General features: G+C 42.7%; 1 protein-coding gene across 1 annotated transcript in view; it reads left to right on the plus strand.

Annotated features, from left to right (window-relative positions):
- The window catches only part of Sv2c (synaptic vesicle glycoprotein 2C), a 129624-nt gene that overhangs the window by 1515 nt on the left and 108641 nt on the right, over positions 1-19468 (plus strand). The gene's annotated exons all lie outside the window — the stretch shown is intronic.

A 19468-nucleotide genomic window follows, 5' to 3' on the forward strand; every position in this document is an offset into this window, starting at 1 on the left:
TCTAATGTGCTCTATGATCAACAAGAATATTTGCTTATTTTTCCCCAATTAGCTTTATACATAATAATTTTCTGTAAGTGATTATAACTTTGTTTTCAGGGTTTGTATATAAGTTGGACAAACTTCATTCATTAATATGATTTTTAAAATCTATTTCAAGTTTTATTAATAATTCAATCTATATGTTGCAACATGTCTTCTGTACGTAGTCTAGACATCTGCTATGACTTTTATACCCAGCTCACCATGCACCCAATGTTCTTATTCTTTTGGAACTGTAGTTAATACTCTTGAGATAAGTGGAGAAATACACACAGTTTTAGGATCCATGTCAACTCCCTGATACATTAAGTCAGAAGAGTTTTAAAATTCCTCTTACAAATTATGCCTCAAAAATATGTTTGTCGGAATGAAAATCCTTACATGCTTCAGAGTCTATTAAAGAAATTAGACTACTAGTGTCTACATTTCCAGAGACATCTTTAAAGTAAGCTTGGGAAACAGAAAGCATATAATTTTTGTTTTGTGATATAGTTTGTTAAATAATATAATAATCATTGATGCAAAGAAATGTATGTGATTAGATGCTGTTCCCAACATTCTGGCAGCACAAGAGATAATCACAAAGGAGATAAGGATCAGCACTGTTTGATTCCTTTAAAGCCTTTTATTCTTTAAGCTAGCTTCTCTCTCTGTAGGTATTTGCTTCTTCCTGTGTGAATGAAAGAACCAAATTCATAAAAGCAGATTGTGAGGGGCCACGGGGTGAAAGTTGGGGGAATACCTTGCACATTTTTGCTGATAGATTTGTGTGTGTTCAACCATCAAAATGCAGATATCACCATGCTTCAGGGGAGAAAGCTTAGCTATAAATAATCAAATTGATTATTTCAGCAGATCACTTGTGTCTGACACTGTGTTTTTCCTTTGTTGATTTTCTTTTCCTTTGGTGAGCAAGTGTATCAGTGTAAGCCTGGTTGTCCAAGAACTTTGGAGACTTTGATAAGGGAATGTATCAGTAGAATGTATAAAGTCAGATCTTTAGAATTGTATCCACATTGGTAGCTAACCATTGCAGGCTTGTATTTGGAAGGAAACCCTTCTCAATCTATGACACAAGTGTTTATATTGGAGAGTTCACAGATAAGCCTAGTCCAGGCTTGCCTTTCTTCCACAGCCTTCATGGCACTGGATAGGAACATAGCATTGCATAATATTTCCTTATCAGTCTATCACAGAAGCCAGCACCTGCTAACGAGACACATCTGCAGGTGGCATTGAAAAGTGTAGATAACACTGCAGGAAAAGAGGAACCTGGATTGATCTATCTGTCTATGAATGTTGCCTGCTTTAGTGAATTAATACGGTGTCCCCAGGAGGACTTGGTTTTACTCAAGGGTGTGAGTCTCTAACACAGGCGTTTTAATGGTTTTACGACTCTGCCTTCCAGACTTGCATTTCAATTATTTTGCCATTGTAATTTCACTCATAATTGCATTCTAACAGAGTCTCTTTAGACAAGCATTTAAATTGTTTTGCCATTCTCATTTCATCGGATAATGGCTTTGTAATATAATTACCACACTAAGTCATAGCAGTGGGATCAAAATCAGAAAAGGAAGACCCATGACCCATGCTTGGTGGCATTTTTGTGTATATGGATTTGCAAAATAAATTTTTATTTGCTACTAAGCACACACCAGTTTTCTCAAGGAAAACCAGGAACAAAATGTGACCCAGTTTGTGTTTTAATTATTTGTGGGGTTGAGCCTGTCTTTGTGTCTGCCAAACGATTGACTTAGGATAACTAGGGCATAATGTGTACATTTGCCTGTGTGCACAGATAACATTGTTAATTGGACTGGAAGAAGAGAGAGTAAATATTTATTTATCTAATGAGTTGTTTCTTCAGGGGATAAATGTTTTCCTTTTGAGGTAATTCACCCCCTGTTGCTAAAGTCAATTTTTAAAGCATTTACAGTATGCAAAGTATACCACCACCAGGGATATAGGAGAAAAATGGAGAGAAGAGAGAGAAGAGAGAGAGAGAGAGAGAGAGAGAGAGAGAGAATGAGAGAAAATATCCACCCTGAGAAATTAGGGTCTAGAAAAAGGATTAGGCATGTCTGCAGATTCCCAGGACAAGGAAGCAAGCATCTATGGCCGAAAGGAAGACAAGACAAACGTTAAGGGTCAGGATCCTGTGTAAAGGAGTAATGAGAAAATGAGTGTTAGTCCAGAGGTGGTCAGCAAGGCTTGTATGGAAGAGGATGGGGAATTGTCCAATGGAAGGAAAGCAGGATACTGGGAAATTGTCAGACTAGAAAACATGCAACGCAGCTTTTAGCAGGAAGGAGAATTCCTATCTTCTGCAGTCTCATTTGGGGCCTTTGGGAAGGATTGAAATGTCAGGGTGTTATTTCTCTATTGTGAATGAAGTACCAAAGAGTTGGAAGCCATTCCATTTAAGGTGTCAGTGCCAGTGGCCTTCACCAGGGCAACGATGACTCTCTGAAAATAATGCTTAGTCTTATAGCAAAGACTGAAACCAGCCTTGAAGTCTGGAACTTGATTTGCTGGCTGCTGCAAAGGACTTTGTACGAACACGGTGAACAGGGTTAAACATGTAGGGACAGGAGCACAGATCTTAGTGCTGCCCTTGCCTACAGGACAGGCTCCTCTCAGACACCAGCCATACATCCTCCTCACTGCTCTGGCTCAGAGCAAATGCTGCTGAAGGTATCCTGTAGGGCTGTGACTGCTTAGTTCCTATCCTAAGGCTAGTGAGCAAGCAGGGTAATGAGAAGTGCAGCCATGCCCCAGCTCCAGTCCTTTGACAAAAGAACGAGCATCCTGCTGGCTGCCCTTCCTCGCCCTCCTCATCAGTGGGGCTGACTTCTCACCCATAGTCTTACTACTTCTTAGATCCTCCCGGTGAAGCAGAGAACGTCACATGATTAGTTCAACTGCATTCATGTTTAGAGTTCCAAAAATAAGTGGAGCATGGTCATCCACGACTGGTACAAAATTGTTGGAAAGCTCAAAGATGGATTTGATAACTAAGATGGAGAAATTTAGTGATTAAACATCCAGTCTGTGGTGCCTTGACTTTTTCAAGGCAAACTGCAATGACGATCCCTAATTGTTACGTTCAGTGGTAAATTTGAGGACATAGGTTTTTAAAAGCATCATTGGAAAAGAACCATGATACTGGAAAATAAGAAGTAAATGGTGTTCAAGAAAATGGAAATGCCCTCCTCCCAAGGATCAGGGAACATCTTAGAAGAGGGAGAGGACAGAATTTAAGAACTGGAGGCAATGGGGAAGAATGGCCTGGGATGCTACCCCTTAGATACAGCGTGGCCACAGCCATCATGAATACACAGCAGCCATGGATCAGGCCCTACACCCTTCCATCAGAGACAGAGGAGGTGTCCATGAGATTCACCCCTCCTTGAGGCACTATTGGCTGCTAATGGTTGCTGAAGGAGGGAATAACCAGAGGGAGGCTAATTAGGAGGAAAATGGGGTTTATAGGGAAAGAAGGGGAGGGTAAAAGAAGGAATGAGGACTAATATAACTATTGCACATTGTATACATATGTAAGGCTGTCAAAAATAAAGGAAAATTAACATTGAAAGCATTCTATGTATTTGAGGGTGTTACTATGTACATGTGAGCACAGTGCTTGAAGAGTCAGGAAGAGGCTGTCAGATTCCCTGGGACTGGGGTTAACAGACAGTTGCGAGACGCCCTAACATGGGTGCTAGGAACCAAACTTAGGCCCTGTGGAAAAGAAGCCAGTGCTCTCAATCACTGAGCCATCTCTCCAGCCCAGAAAAGTAATTTTTTTAAAAAATGGAAGTAGCAAGGACATCCCATTCAAAAGACATTAATTGAGCACCTGCCATGAATGAAGTGCATTGCAAGGTACTTTGAGGAGTATTTTGAGGAACATTTTCTGATCTTTGCCATTTGGGGACTTTTTTCTCCAGTGTAACTTGTAATGAGGTGGATTTTAGTACACTTCTCTCTATGATGGTGAGTATAATACTGTAGTCTCTCAGAGCATAGCATCATTGGGTCTGCCTTTGAGAACTTACAAAAACTCATGTAGACAGTAACATCTGAGCAGGGATTTGAAAGATGATGATGAGCTAGCTCCCTGGGCAGTTAAGAAGAGTGTTGCTCTGGAAAGATGTTAGTGAACATGGACCCTGTGAGGCATTCACTGGGAGTTTTGTTTAACTGAGAGGTGGTGGCAGTTCCAGAGCTGACTGAGGTCAAGCTGTAGGCGTACTGTGAAAGACCTTAACATCAAGAAAAGGAATTGCCTTTATTCTGAAGCAAGCAATAATAGACTGTTAGATCACAGCTTTGGGAAGCTACTCGGGCATCGGTATGAGAAGTGAATTAGATGAGAGGCTTAAAAAGTCAGATGGATATGGGAAAATCTACTTTACTGATGTAGGATGATTGACAAGTAAGTTAAACAATTTCATTCCTCAGTTTTGATATCTTTATGTCAGGAGTAAGAACACTAGATCGAACTGGAAGTCTTAAATGAGAAAAATCTCTATATAACTGTTAACAATGGCTTACCCTGTGCCATTGTTGGTAGGACATATAAAACCCCATTGTTGCTGTGTAGACTGGGTGTGCAAGCCAATAATGAAGAACGATGCAGAGTGTTCTTCTCTTTCAAGCTTATTCCAAATTTTTGATTCTTTGGAACCTTGGGTGTGCTTTGAAATTTGATTTTTGAGTTGTATACCCTTAAAGTATTTGCTGTATTTGGGGATCCACAGCTGTGCCTCCTGAGGGGATGGTCTCTCTGTTCTCCATGTCTACTTCAGTATCTTTGATGGGCTTTTATCTGTTGTGAATGTGACCTCTGGCTCTGTTCAGCCTCCTGGCTGTCACCTCAATCTTAATTGATTTTAAAATTATTAGCTCATGAAGTACAGCCTGTACGCCTACACTAGCAAAATCTTGTTTGGATTCCTTATTGCCAAACAAGAAAATAAGATTAAACTATCTCTCTCCAGTATAGTCCTTGGTCTTATGTCCTCCAGCCCTTTGCATTCTCCTGAGGAGAAATGTTTCTGACACCAGAAAAGAGCTAGACCAAAGTAGCCCCGAAGCACTCCTCCATCCAATTGATCTGATAGGACAGAAAGTAGACGAAGCATCAGGCCACATTCTTAAAACATCTGGCGATGTGCAATTGATGCAAAGGCTTTAGAAAGGAGAAGGATAATGGCTGCACACCACTGGGGATGTCCTCTATCCCACAGTAGGTCTACTAGGATGCCCTACACTCCACTGTACAACACTGGGAATGTAAACCACCCTTTGGTAGGTCCATCTTCAGTTAGGAGTGGTCTACTATCTTTCCTCAGCTTAGACTGAGCATTTGGTAAGCCAAAACAAGAGAGTCGGGGTTCAAAGGCAGCCTGGGCAACATAGACTGTCTCAAAAACAAAAATCAAACCAACCAAACAGCAAACTAAACAAAAGAATAGGGTAAGAATATAGATGGCTACTAGAAGCCATGTGAGCATGCCTGAGCACCTGGGCTCATGCCCCAGTGCCATCCCATAGAAACAATTAAAAATGGGAAAGTTTAACACGTCACATAAATAATACACACACACACACACACACACACACACACACACACACACACACGGAGAGGGAGGGAGGGAGGGAGAGGGGGGGTCTTACCTAGAGTCATTTGTTTCCTGTGTTCAAGGGGATGGTGGAACTGATGATCAGCCGTGCACAGATGAGGATGGGGACAGCTTCTTCCTTTCTCAGCCTGTTGCCAGAAGCTTAGTCAGTGATGCCTCCACTTGCAGTGTCTCCTAAGCAATTCCTGGATAATTCAGGGCCCCGGTTTTACCATCTGACATCTCATGAGTGCGCCAGAATCGTGACTTTGGTTCCCCTCCCTGGGAAGCATTTGAGGGAAGAATTTGGTTGCAGATGAAATGTGTTTCTTAAAAGCCAGAAGGGGGCTAACATACAACCTCAAACATCCTGCAGTTAATTATTAGTTTATGTGGTGTCGAATAATCATAAATGTCACTTGCTGGTGGAAATTTTTTTTTGCTAAATTAGGTTTGGGGCAGGTTTTTTTGGTTTTTTTTTTTTTTTTTTTTTTTTTGGTGCATGATGGGGGAGGGGCGTGTGTGATAAATTAAGCTCTTAGAGCCAAAGCTCTTTTGCTAGAACTATGGAAATCAATGGTGATTTACTTACTTTCTAAAGGTCTTGGAAAAGCAAAAGGCAAAAAACGAATAAAAACCCCTTAGGGTGGGGCACAGCTTGGTGAGGTAAGAATTGCCTCCCAGCAGTAGCTAACATGGTACGTTTTTGTTTCCAGAAATGTTCACACAATACAAAGCCAACACACAAATAAGAACACACCCTGATTACTCAGCGCAGCTTCTGTGCTACACCGCCTCTGTGTCCTCTCTCTCCCAGTGCTGCCACTCGAACCATGCCTGGTTTCATCCTTTGATGTTCTGTGCTGTGGTGTAAGGAGCTAAATAATTAGATCTGTTGATAAAAGCAAACAGCTAGTGCGTGCGAGCTCCACTCTCCAGCCAGGACGTCACGACACCGGAGATGCGTGAAGATCAATGCCAGACATGGTCCAAGTGGGCTAAGAATGCTGGCGCTTTGACTTGTTGGCCCATTACTGTCTCAGATAAGACTAATAACTATGCCTCAGTTAAAAGCCTTACATGAGCAGCTTAATTTTTTCCTATGGTCAGGGAAAAAAAAATGACTTAAGAGTTTGGAATTGATACAAAGTAGATTCAAGGCTTCGACCTTTTAGCTTCTTTATTCATTGTCTATGGCTGCTGTTTTATCTTCTGGGCTCTCTCCTTGCCATGGAGACTCTTGTCCCCAAAGCCTACTTGCCATTTATGTTCTGATATTCCTGGTAGGCAGAGGGACAGGGTTCATATTTTGTCGCATCCTATCCAGGACTAGTTAGTATACAGGCTGCGTGAACTCTTAGGAATAGCCTTAAGCCATTCCTCTCTATGTTATGTTCCCGACATGCCCACTGTGTTCCTCTCTATTTGGACTCACTACACCTCTCCAGATACTCCAGCAAAGGGGTCGTTAGAGTTCAGATAAATTTGAACTCTCACCCAGTTAAAGTTAGGACAGAAATAATAGTGGGAATTTTTTGTCTGTAAGACTGTCATGTGTGATATTTGGGACATACTGATACCAAAAAAAATTCATCGTTTGATCATCTGGCATTCAAATTTCCCTGGGTGGCATTACTACTGCCTGTGTTGGCAAAGGGAGCATAGAGAGACTGGAGCTGACCTTACCGTCTATGAGCCTGGTATTACCATACACCTCACTCCCTCGCCTCACTTTATTGGAGTCACCCCCCCATGCCAGAGTTTAGGAATCAGCGCATCGGAATTCGGTATGTGAGTCTTACCACATCTCATTGTACTGTTCTTATTCAAATGTGAATTTTAAAACTCGTCTAGACCGGCGATTCTAAGACATAAGAGCTTATGCAAGGCCTGGGAGGGAGGGGATTATTTTGAGTGTGCAGGCTTGGGTATTGAAGATCTGGGAAAGCTGTACAGGTGGAGATGCTGGCCTTACTTACCAGCATACAGGAATGAACACAGACAAAGGGAGCTACAAACCATTTCAGGAAAGGTGGGGTTTTCTCTCAGCCAATGTCAACAGCTGAAGGATATACAATTTTGCCCTAATAGATAGTAGCTATGTATTTTATGTCCTTTCCTTCACAGTGTGGGAAATCTCACACCTCTAACCACATTTACAGGTGCAAATCCTAGCGTGGGTTCCAGTGTGCAGGGCCCAGTGTGACTTGGACTTTGTGGGAATAGCTTCCCAGTGACAGCGTCATGGTGATACGATTAGAATAGGATTCCTTCAGATCACGCTGCCCTGCCTATCGAACTCCATGGAAGGTAACGGATTTTCTCTGAGTAATTTTGTTTTCTCGGGAGAACATAGTTAGGTCAGAAATAGGAAGGGTACAACTGTGTCAGACTAGCTGTTTGAAAACTGTATGAATCACGACGCTCACTGGAACAAAACCAAGTCTGACTGTGAGGGTCAACGTCACATAAACACACATGCCCACCGGGAGGTAGATCACATGTGAGAGGCAGGTGTGGGTACCCAGTGCCCTTCGTCCATTTTATTATGTCTATTTCCTGCTTATGTGGCATGAGAGGAGATGGGCATGAAGCTAAGGAGCTCTTGGAAATGGATCCCTTCTGGGAGACAGAGTATCCTGTGGCTTTCAGACTGTTGCCATTGGTAGCTCTACCATGTTGAAGAACACACATCCATGAGTACAGCATCAACACAACTGGAACTTAGTGAGTTTAAAAAAAAAAAAAAGGAGAGGAGTTGGCGGGGAGGGTTTGTGGATTTGGGAGGAGCAGGAAGACAGATGGATACAGTCAAAATCCAGCTCATTGTACAAAATTCTCAAAGAACCAATATTACAGATCTAAAAAGAAAAAGTTGTGATACGGGTAGAAGTTCAATTAGCAATGTCCATATGAAATCTACCTGTCAGAACATTCCTCACACAGGAATGACACCAGCAAGGGTCAGTCCATCTGTTCACCACATTCCTCATAAGTCTGTGCAAGGCTTTATAGTCCATCACATGACATGCCAAGACCAGCCAGGGACAGACTCTGAACACAAGTCACAGGAACCAGGACAGACATTCATTCCATCTGAGGTAAGAATGGATTAAAGAAAGGCCTCAGAAAAGCACAATATTTGAACTTGGCTTGGACTTCTGAGTACAGTGTGGGATACAGACATGAGGCTAGAGGCAGCAGACAGAGAAAGGGCACACAGGCATGCTGATCGCAGACTCCATATGATATTCTGCCTCCCAGAAGCAATCAATTACCAATAACTCTTCAGCGAGGGGTAGGACTTCACATCCATCTCCTCTCATACCACAACTCAGTCGAGGTGGTAAGAGGAGGGGGAACTTGTGTACAGGAAAATATGGGCAAGAACTGTGAATATCTAACAATATCTTCCTACGGATGACCCTTAATACATAATAGAGCCTAACAGATAAGTGGTGGCCAGAAAATTTCCATTATATTTGAGATATCCACCACAATGTTCAAAAGAAACCATCCAGGAAGCGTTCGGAAGCCAATACTGAGGCTGCCTAGAGAGACAGCCCTAGAGATGGTTTCTTAATTTGGGTTTCTATTGCTGTGAAGAAACACCATGACCAAGACAACTTGTATAAAGGACAAGATTTAATTGGTGCTGGCTTAGTGTTTCAGAAGTTCAGTCCATTATCATCAAGGTAGGAAGCATGGCAGCGTCCAGGCAGACACAGTGCTGGAAGAGCTGAGAGAGAGTTCTACATCTTTATCCAGAGGCAGCAGCAGGAGTCTGGCTTCTGCAGGATGCCAACAGAAGGTCTCTTCCGCAGTAGGCGGAGCTTGAGCACAGGACCTCGAAGTCCATGCCCACAGTGACGCACTTCCTCCAACAAAGCCACACCTATTCCAACTAGGCCACACCTCCTAACAGTATCACTCCCTCAGGGCTAAACATTCAAACACACAGAAGTCTACCTATTCAAACACTCCAGGTGGGCAGTGAGGAGAAGTCAGGACAGAGGTAAAACAGCCCACAAGATTGGATGACATGTTAAAGGCAAGAGAGCAGAGGACCTTGTGGGGTAGGATGGATCATTAGTCAAGGTTTTTCAGGAAAGAGGGGGGAAAGTCGTCAGATGAGTGGGTTGAAAGGAGGAAAAGCCTCAGCTGCCTGGAAATAAACATAAGAAAGCATAAAGGAAGAAGGAGATGCTTGAGGCTGGTGTGGACTTTCAGTGCGGAAGTGGCAGTAGTGGTGAGAATTCTATGCTGGCGGGGTATGGGAGGTGGGGGGCTGAGAGGGTGGGGGGTGGGAGCATGGGGCACACATCAGATTCAATTTCCTCCTCTAAATCCTGCCATATACCCCTCCTTGCTCTCTTTCAAATGCATGGCCTCCAGCTTGCATGCAAGCTTTTAATATCTACCAGGAGGGAGAGGCAGGGGAAACTTCTGCGTTCCAGCCCACCCTAATCTACAGAATGAGTTCCAGGATACCCCAAGGCTACACAGAGAAACCCTGTCAAAAAAAAAAAAAAAAAAGCAAAGCAAAAACAAACAAACCAAAACAAGAATGGTCTCTTTTCCGTTGTGTGTGTATGCGTGCGTGCGTGCGTGTGTATGTGTGTGTGTGTGTGTTCCTAAATATAACTTGTATAATTATAATGTTACTTGTACATATGTTTTCCAAGGAGAAGGAAATAAGTCTGTTTTAAATTTTGTTATAAAGTACTTTGGTATATATTTGTTTTGGTTACCATTTCTAATAATGTAATTATACCAGGGCCTGGAATAGCTAAAAAAAAAATCATTCATCCTCTACAAAGGGAAATTTTCATATTCATATTCATTATCTAGTTCTTCAGTGCCTATGATCACACCTAGACTCTAAATAGGAGACCAAGTAACATAACATAATCAGCCTGGGTCATTTGCTACTTTCTTCTTTTAGTGGTTTTTCCACATTGAAACAACCAAGTCTGTTACAGGTCATACAGTATTTCATAAAACTGGCAATGTTAACATGCATGTAATTATGTAGCAATTTCACCGTGGGACAGGATTGCCCAGGCCTGGCACATGGAAGAGGAGGTATGACATGAGCTCATTTATAGCATACCTTCAGGACTCCACGATAAAACTCTTAAAATCAATGAGCAAGTTTAGCAGCATCCTGGTTTCCTGAGACTGTTGTAACGAAGTCCCACCCACTAGGTGATTAAGTCAATGAAAACTGTTTTTTCCTTGTTTTTTCCTAGCTATGGGTGTGTGAGTGCATGCATGCATGTGTGTATGCATGTGCATGCAAGAGAGAGAGAGAGAGAGAGAGAGAGAGAGAGAGAGAGAGAGAGAGGAGTCCAACATCTCTAGAAGTCCCCTTGAGACTCTCTCCTGGCCTCTACTAGCTTCTAAGGTCTATTGACATTTCTTAGTTTGTCCAGTCCCTGCCTCTATCCCCACATAACCACCTTTACCCTTATGCCATGACAGCAGTAATGTTCTACTAGGACAATAGCTTACCTTATCATGGCTACCATGAGGTCTTTGGAAAGATATTATCTTATCAATACAGAATCAAAAATCAATTGTATGACCATTATATTGTTAAGATTTATTTATTTATTATAAGTACACTGTAGTTGACTTCAGACACACCAGAAGAGGGCATCAGATCCCATAACAGATGGTTGTGAGCCACCATGTGGTTGCTGGGACTTGAACTCAGGACCTCTGGAAGAGCAGTCAGTGCTCTTAACCACTGAGCCATCTCTCCAGCCCCCTTTTTCCCCCATTATTTTAATGACCTAAAATGAATTAAAATTAAGAAATGATTCTTATTCATAATAGCATCAAAAACAATAAAATTCTTAGGAAAAAATTACATTTGGGGAACTGAAAATGGTTACTGAAATTGAAGCCATAAATAAATAGAAAAGCATTATGTCCCTGGACTGGACAATAATATGGTTCAGGTGGCAGCGGTCTAAAAATTTCAGTTTAATCATTATGAAAATTCCAGCTGTATGCCTTATAGAGATTAACATGCTAACTCTAAAATTTTTGTAGAATTCATATCCTAAAAGTCCTATGGAATTCTAAAATTGTTATTTTTTTCTTGTTCAAAATTTCAACGAATTATTCCAACATCATCAGTCTAGAAACTGTAAGAGATCCAAGTAAAATGATCAGTGGCATTCTAAGACTTATTTTATCTATGTGTCTGTGTGCCTCTTGTGCACAGGTACCCACAGAGGCCAAAGGCGGGCTTCGGCTCCCCTGGAGTTGGACTTACAAGCTATTGTGAGTCGCCCAGTGTGGGTGCTGGGAACTGGACTCAGAGTCCTCTAGAAAAGCATCAAGTGCTCTTAACAGCTGAGCCATCTCTTCCTCCCTGATTAGCAACATTGTATAATCATTGTATAGTCATACAAAATCTATAAAAGAAACAAGAAAGGGTTGGGCTCTTATCACAAGTTCTCCGACTTGAAATTCAAGTCGTTTCTCAGTTCTATTAGATGCAGCCTATGTATCACATCTTCAGAGTAATAAGTCTTCTAAGCTAGTACATTAATGAGATTACTGTAATACCAAAGGTACAAAAAAAAATCTCATTACCATGGTGATGGGAGAGGACACTGTCAGATAATGATGTTCTTAAAACTGAAGCAATGCTCAGACTTTGGCTGTGGTATAAATTGTCCCTTCGAGTGCTTGGTAAATGTTCTAAAGCTGTGTCTTAGTTAGGGTTTTATGACTGTGAAGACACACCATAAAGGAAAACATTTCACTGGGGCTGGCTTACTGTTTCAGTGGTTTAGCCTATTAGCATCATGGTGGGAAGTGTGGCAGACTGTAGTCAGGCGTAATGCTGGAGAAGTTGCTGAGAGTTCTACATCTGGATCTACAGGCAGCAAAAGGAGACTGTGTCTCATACTGGCTATGATTTGAGCATAGAAGACCTAAAAGCCCGCCCCTACAATGACATACTTCCTACTACAAGGCCACACCTACTCCAACATGGCCACATTTCCTAATAGTGTCACTCCCTATGGGGCAAACATTCAAACACATGAGTCTATGGAGGGCGTTCCTATGCAATCCACCACACGCTGTCACTATTCTAATTGTTGTGAGTGATGTCACAAGTAATTGACTTTAGTGTCAAGAACCAAGGCTTCCTTAAGGAGTGGTTTCTCACATCTGGGCAGATGGAGAAGCAGAGAAAAGGGGTGCTGATGTTTATTTTTTGTCTCTTTTTTCCCCTTTTATATGATCGGAAGTAGAAAAGCATTATGTTCGTGGAATGGGAGAAATAGTGCAGATTATAATTCAGCTTAATCATTTTGACAACTCCAACTGGATTCCTTATGGAGATGAACATGTTAACTCTAATTGTTTTCAGAATTTCTATCCCATGGGCCAGTGCTTTCCCTGTTTAGGGTGTGTCTTCCCTCGTGCCCTACCCACCTATCTCAGAAAACAGGAGCCCACAACTACGTCCAACGGGTGCTTCCTGGTCTATCTAACAAGGACGATTCAGGGACATACTGTGTATCTCCCACATATGACCTCTTTTCATCAGACATGGGGACGGTCTTACCCATCTCAGTACCAAGTCAAAGTTAAAACTGTTTTCTTCCCTAAAGTATTCAAGTCACAGGAGAATGACTTTTTTTTTCCTCCATCTTTATTAACTTGGATATTTCTTATTTACATTTCAATTGTTATTCCCTTTCCTGGTTTCCAGGCCAACATCCCCCTAACCCCTCCCCCTCCCCTTCTATATGGGTGTTCCCCTCCCCCCCTCCCCCCATTACCGCCCCCCCCCCCACCATCCCATTCCCTGGGGGTTCAGTCTTGGCGGGACCAAGGGCTTCCCCTTCCACTGGTGCTCTTACTAGGCTGAGAATGACTTCTTAAAGTGCCATGTCTCCTTCAAGTGACTTGTCTAGACGTACGAAGAATCACTTTACTCCAACTCCTTTATACTTTTTATAAATTCATTGGGAAACTGCCTTGTTTCAAATGGTCTCAAGACCAAGAGTGGTGAAAGTTAGGGTTGTTGCTCGAGTGGGGAAGACTTTACAATATGCACAATAGAAAAATAAGGATAACTTAAACAAAGGAGAAGCCAGTCAGATTTGAGTTATGTGTCTTGATTTTAGCATAGGGACCCTACCATCAAACACTGGGAGTTCGCTTTTGTGAACTGAGTTCTTGACTTCATGATATGCTACATTTCACTCTGTGACCATAGCAAGTGTCTTAGGGTTTCTATTGCTTCAATAAAACACCATGACCAAAAGAAAATTAGGGAGGAAAGGGTTTACACTAAAATATACTGCTCATCATCAAAGGAAACCAGGACAGGAACTCAAGCAGGGCAGGCACTGATACAGAGGTCATGGAGAGGTGAAGTGGGAACTTAAGGGTTCTTTGGAAATTTGGTTATGTCAGATGGTGTTTTGCTAGGGCAAACAGGTGAAGGAGTGTTTTCCTGAAGCAGACACAGGTGAATGGTAAAGTTCTGGTAAAGCAAGTATGTGAAAGGGCACGTGATGAAGGGTTCTTCGCTAACAACATGCATATATTGGACCACCTTGCATTGCATAACTGAGCTCCATTTGTCTGGACACCACGGACAGGAAGGCACCAAAGGACTCTGGTGATATGTTTGATATGTTGTGGCTTCTTGCTGCTTCTGAGGGCTCAGGCAGATTGCCAGAGTGACTTTAGCTGATACAGACTCACATGGAGTTTTGCTAAGACAGGTTCATGTGCTGAGGCAAGGTATGTGGTGAGGCAAGACCCATGGAGGACACATTGGTTTCCTGTCTCCACGGATCTTCACTTCACTGAGACCCGCACAGCGGAGAACGTCTCTTGGTGTCCCTACTGTTCCAAATCCCTCCTGCTGACTCTGCCGATGTGGCTGAGGCCTGGCTGTTCCTGCTAACCAGTGCCACCAGTGCTGCTATCCCGACCATCATTACTGAACTGGACGGCTGGTGTATCCGTGCCCTGTTTGCAAATGGACCTATCTGCCGCTGTTGAACTGTGAACTGAACTGCTGATTTCCTGATAATGTAGATGGGATTTACTCCAAAGAACCATTTCTAAACAGGTCCACTCTCCCCTCCCCTCACACCCTGCTAGAAGCATTTAAGAACCATCGTTAAAAGTAGGCTTTGAAAAGAGTAAAGGTGTGCTTTGTACTGGCTTGCTCAATGTGGCTTGCTCAATCTGCTTTCTTATAGAACGCAGGACCACCATCCCAGGGATAGCACAACCTACAGTGGACTAGGCCCTTCACTATCAATCGCTAATTAAGAAAATGCCCTACAGACTTGCCTATAACCCAATCTTATGGAGGCATTTTCTTCATTGAGAGTCCTTCCTCTCAGATGACTTTAGCTTGTGTCAAGTTGACATAAAACTATCAGCACAACAGAGTTTAGCTTTAATTTTATCTACAAAATGACTAGTTTGTCTGTTTCACACGTCCTTTCCATCTCTGTATGTTCCCTGGCTCTGTGATTTGATGGTCTTGGGTGTGGCTGATATGTATGTAGGTGGGGTGAGCCACCCAGCTGCCATGATTCTCTTGAGTTGCGCGTGTGTATTCAAAGCTTTTGTAAGAGTTGAAGGTGGGCAGCACTGGCCTATCCTAACAGATGGGGAGAGCCAGGTTAGGTTAGTAATAGCAACAAATGCTCGTCCAAATTTTACTGATTGCCAGTTACAGGTCTACACATACAATTCACTTTTCCTCAGAATAACCCTTTAATAGTTACTCTCTATCCCTGTGATAAAACACCATGACCAAAGCAACTTATTTATTTGGGGTTTACGATACCAAGGCTAGAGTCCGTGATGTCAGAGGCAGTAGACACTGACTGGAGTATCAGCTGAGAGCTTGTATCTTAAACAGCAAGCAAGAAACAATCAATGGGCGTGACATATTCTTCTGATACCTCAAACCTGCCCCTAGTGCACACCTTCTCTGATAAAGCCATACCTCCAGTCCTTCCTAAACAGTTCCATCAACTAGGGATTAAGTATTTTAATGCCTGAGACTTATAGGAGACATCTCACTGAAGTGACCACAGACACTATGATGAAGATGCTGTTATAGTTCTTGTTTTAAAATAAGAAGAGCAGAGAAGACACTTTGCCTGAAGTCTCATGGCTAAGTCCGATGCTGGATAAAGAGGCAGAACACATGGGTGATGGTGAAGAACCTTCAGATCCAGGAACCAGAGTCCTCTTCTTCTTTTGGCCTGGTTTGTGCTTCTGATGGTTGAATTCGGAGCTCTGCATATGCTGAGAAGTATTCAACCACTAAACTATACCCCGCCCCCAGCCTTCCTCCTGCCCATTGCTCTTAATTTTAGTTTGAGCCGGAGCGTTAGTTCGCTAAACTGCTCAGCTGTTCTCAAACTTGCTGTGTAGTCCAAGATGGCCTTTAACTTCCAATGCCCTGCCTCAACCTCCAGAGTAGCTGGAATTCGAAGCCTGTGCTACTCTACCAGCTCTTAAGTCTGTACCAGCTGTGTTACACTTAAGCTTTCTTTTTATGATGCCAACCTGGAGGAGACACTTGATCCCACAGAGAACTTAGTGTGTGGGGCATCTGAATGGCTTCTATGTCAGGAGAGATTCATGGTGGAGTCACATGGGGCGGCCAGACCCTCACAGTCTAAGTGGATTATGTTCTCTCTCACTGATTTCCCCTTGCAAGAATACCCATCCCCTGTAAGGCATGGTTAGGGTATGGCAGTGGTTCCCAAGTTTCCTAAGTGAGCCCATCCCGGGAGTCCCTCCCCCTCTCTGGTCTTCAGGACTTGACCTCTTATGGTCTAACTTGACAGTCTGAGTTACGGTCTAATTTCACAGTCTGAGTTTGAATTGACTTAGCCCCTTGGCGGCCCAACTCCAGGAACTGCCCAACCCTGACCATCACTCTGTCCCCATCTTGCATATAGGTCAGACAAGGATATGAGGAGCTTCTCTCCCATTCTAAACACACACACACACACACACACACACACACACACACACACACACACACACACACACACACATACACACACACACAAAGCAGGCTGAAGGAAATGATATTCCCACAAAATTTTAGAAACACTTATATGAGATCCATTTAACTAAGGGTAACTAAATGGGAAACATTATTGGATCAGATGTGACAGAGAGCAGAGGAGCAGTGGCGACCGTGGACCGGATATTCGGAGGTCTCATCTGGAAGTCTGTTGAAGGAGTCAGCGAGCAAATTCAACACTGTGCTCTTTCCTTTGGCTTCTCTTGCCCCACTTGTTTCTCCTGTGCAATGACTTGAGGCCAACAGCTCTTCCTCTCTTGGTCAGTTCTTACCTCTCTGGCTCCTGTGACATTCTGATATGTACTGAGCGTCACAAAGTTCAGAGAACAAAAGTTCTCATATTCACGTTTCTCCTATGCTATAAAACAAACTCCCTTTTCTGTAATGGGCAGGGGGCTTAGTAATTCTAAACTAATGGTCCAGCAAAGCTCCAATAATGGACTTGACCTTGATGGGAAGTCCTCCTGCACTGTCCCACCCAGCCCTGTCCCGCCCCGCCCTGCCCTGCTCTCTAAGTCTACCATCTAAAGACCATTGCTTCATTATCCTTTGGGAACTAGCACTGGTCCCGATGAGTTCACCTGGTGCTAACGTGTGTGTTGTGAGTACATACAGACTTCCCCTTGCTTTTCACTCTTTACTAATGAACTTTTTAAAAAGTACTGCTGACCCAGCTAGGTCCCTGTGCCAGGCATTTCCTCTAAAAATGAAAGAAAACATAGCACAATAAAGGCATGAGTATACTAGAAGAGACCTCTGAATGTGTGGCGGAGATGACGTAATCCAAGAGCATAGGATATGGTTAGCCGTTGAGTAATGCTGGTTAGGAGCTTTTTTAGAAGCATCCCAATTCCCAGAGTCACCCTGGTGATATAATAGATGACTTCCAGTTTACTGATGTGACAAGCCTAGCTCAGACCTGTGTGACTGACTAGCACACTGACTTAGCATGTGACCATGGTGTCATATTCATAAGAACCCTTTAGTTGTGGAGGGCAAGATGAAAACCCAGAAATCAAGGGCATCAAAGGGGTTTATAAAAGCATTTTTTTATCTTAGGCTTGTCAGTTGGGATTTTGTTTCTGAAGCTGAGAGAAGAGTTGGACCAGAGAAGATAGAATAAAACCAATATATTCCTCATTAGTACCACAGGATTTCACCCACCACACCAAGCCATTGTCGGACCAGTCAAGGTGTGGGTAAATCCCGTGTCAACCGAATACTGACGATGATAATAAGGTTCATAATGGTCCAGGAAGCATTTAAGAAAGCTGATACTGGATAGGAAAACCATGCTGATGACCAAGACACACAATATGCATGTGCAAAATTCTCATTAATTTCAGTTAATTCAATAAAGAGAAAAAATTCTAGTAGAACAGTAGTATTGGGTTAGTGGAGAAATAGCAGGATCAGTTGGAAAGAAGTAATTTTCCAAAAGAGGGTCATGAATGTAGCCTGCAGACCTGGGTGACACCATAAGAAATTAAACTAAGCAAAAGGGTATTGCTTCAAAACAAACAACAGCGATAGCATCAAACAAACCTTGGTCCACAAAAATGTTGTTATGAAACCTCCTGGTCTCTGGCATTTATGCTAGGAGAAGAGAATTAATCATGCAAGCGCGTGGCAGTTCCATAATGTGCTTGCTCTCCTCAAATGGGATACGTGTGGCTTGGATGGAGTGAATGCAAGAGAGGGGCACTGTGTTATCCTTGCCAAGGCTCAGGCACAAAGGTTATTGCAGACTAGGGAATTAAGGAACCTTTCTGTGAAGAACCAGATAGTTCAATAGATACTTTAAGTTTAGAGCCATCTATAGTTTCTGACACATATTTTTTCTTTATTATAATCCTTTCTTAAATGTAAAATACTCCGGGCATAGTGATTAGTGATACATAACCTTTATTCCCAGAACTTGAAAGACAGAAGTAGGCAGATCTCTGTGAGTTTAAGGCCAATCTTGTCTAGATGAAGAGTTCTAGACTAATCAGGGCTACATAGCAAGACTCCTGTCTCACAACGAAAACAAAATACCCTGAGTTTGCCCTGGGACTCCGTATCTCTATCTACACCCATACCTTGTTACATTCCTCAGATTTCATCAGAGAATTAGTGTAAGTGCCCTGCTCAGCCAAAAATGGGACATCCATAACACATCCTCACAAAGGCTGGGGGAGATTGTAAAAGCTAGATATCAGGGAAAACCTGAGCAAAGCAGTGTCTTCCGGACATGACAGGACCGCTGTATTCATGAGCTTGTGGTGCCTGCGGCTGCCTGCACAAGACCTGCAAGTCAAGCCACTCAACCTTCTAACACAGAGTAGATTCCATGAACCCTCTCCCCTCACTGAGAAGCTATGGACAGTCGATGGCTTTGGGAAACAGGAGAGTTGTTTTTCTTTAAGGGCATGGTCCTTGGTAGGTTGACCATGCTCCAATAGATGTCTTTATGCCTAGGAGTATTAGGACATGACAAATTGTACTTGATAGGTTATTTTACAGAAAAGAGGATATGAAAATAGGGGGGGGAGGGTTAAAGAGATGAAGTGAAATGAGGAGGAGTTGGAATTGATATCAAAATACATTGCATGAAATTATCAAATGATATAGTGCTAACATAACATTAAAAAAATACAATAATATTAGTGTTGAAAACGTAAAACACTGTTTTTAGCTCATGAGC

This window comes from Rattus rattus, chromosome 3 (assembly GCF_011064425.1).
Source record: "Rattus rattus isolate New Zealand chromosome 3, Rrattus_CSIRO_v1, whole genome shotgun sequence".
In the NCBI taxonomy this organism is placed as follows: domain Eukaryota; kingdom Metazoa; phylum Chordata; class Mammalia; order Rodentia; family Muridae; genus Rattus; species Rattus rattus.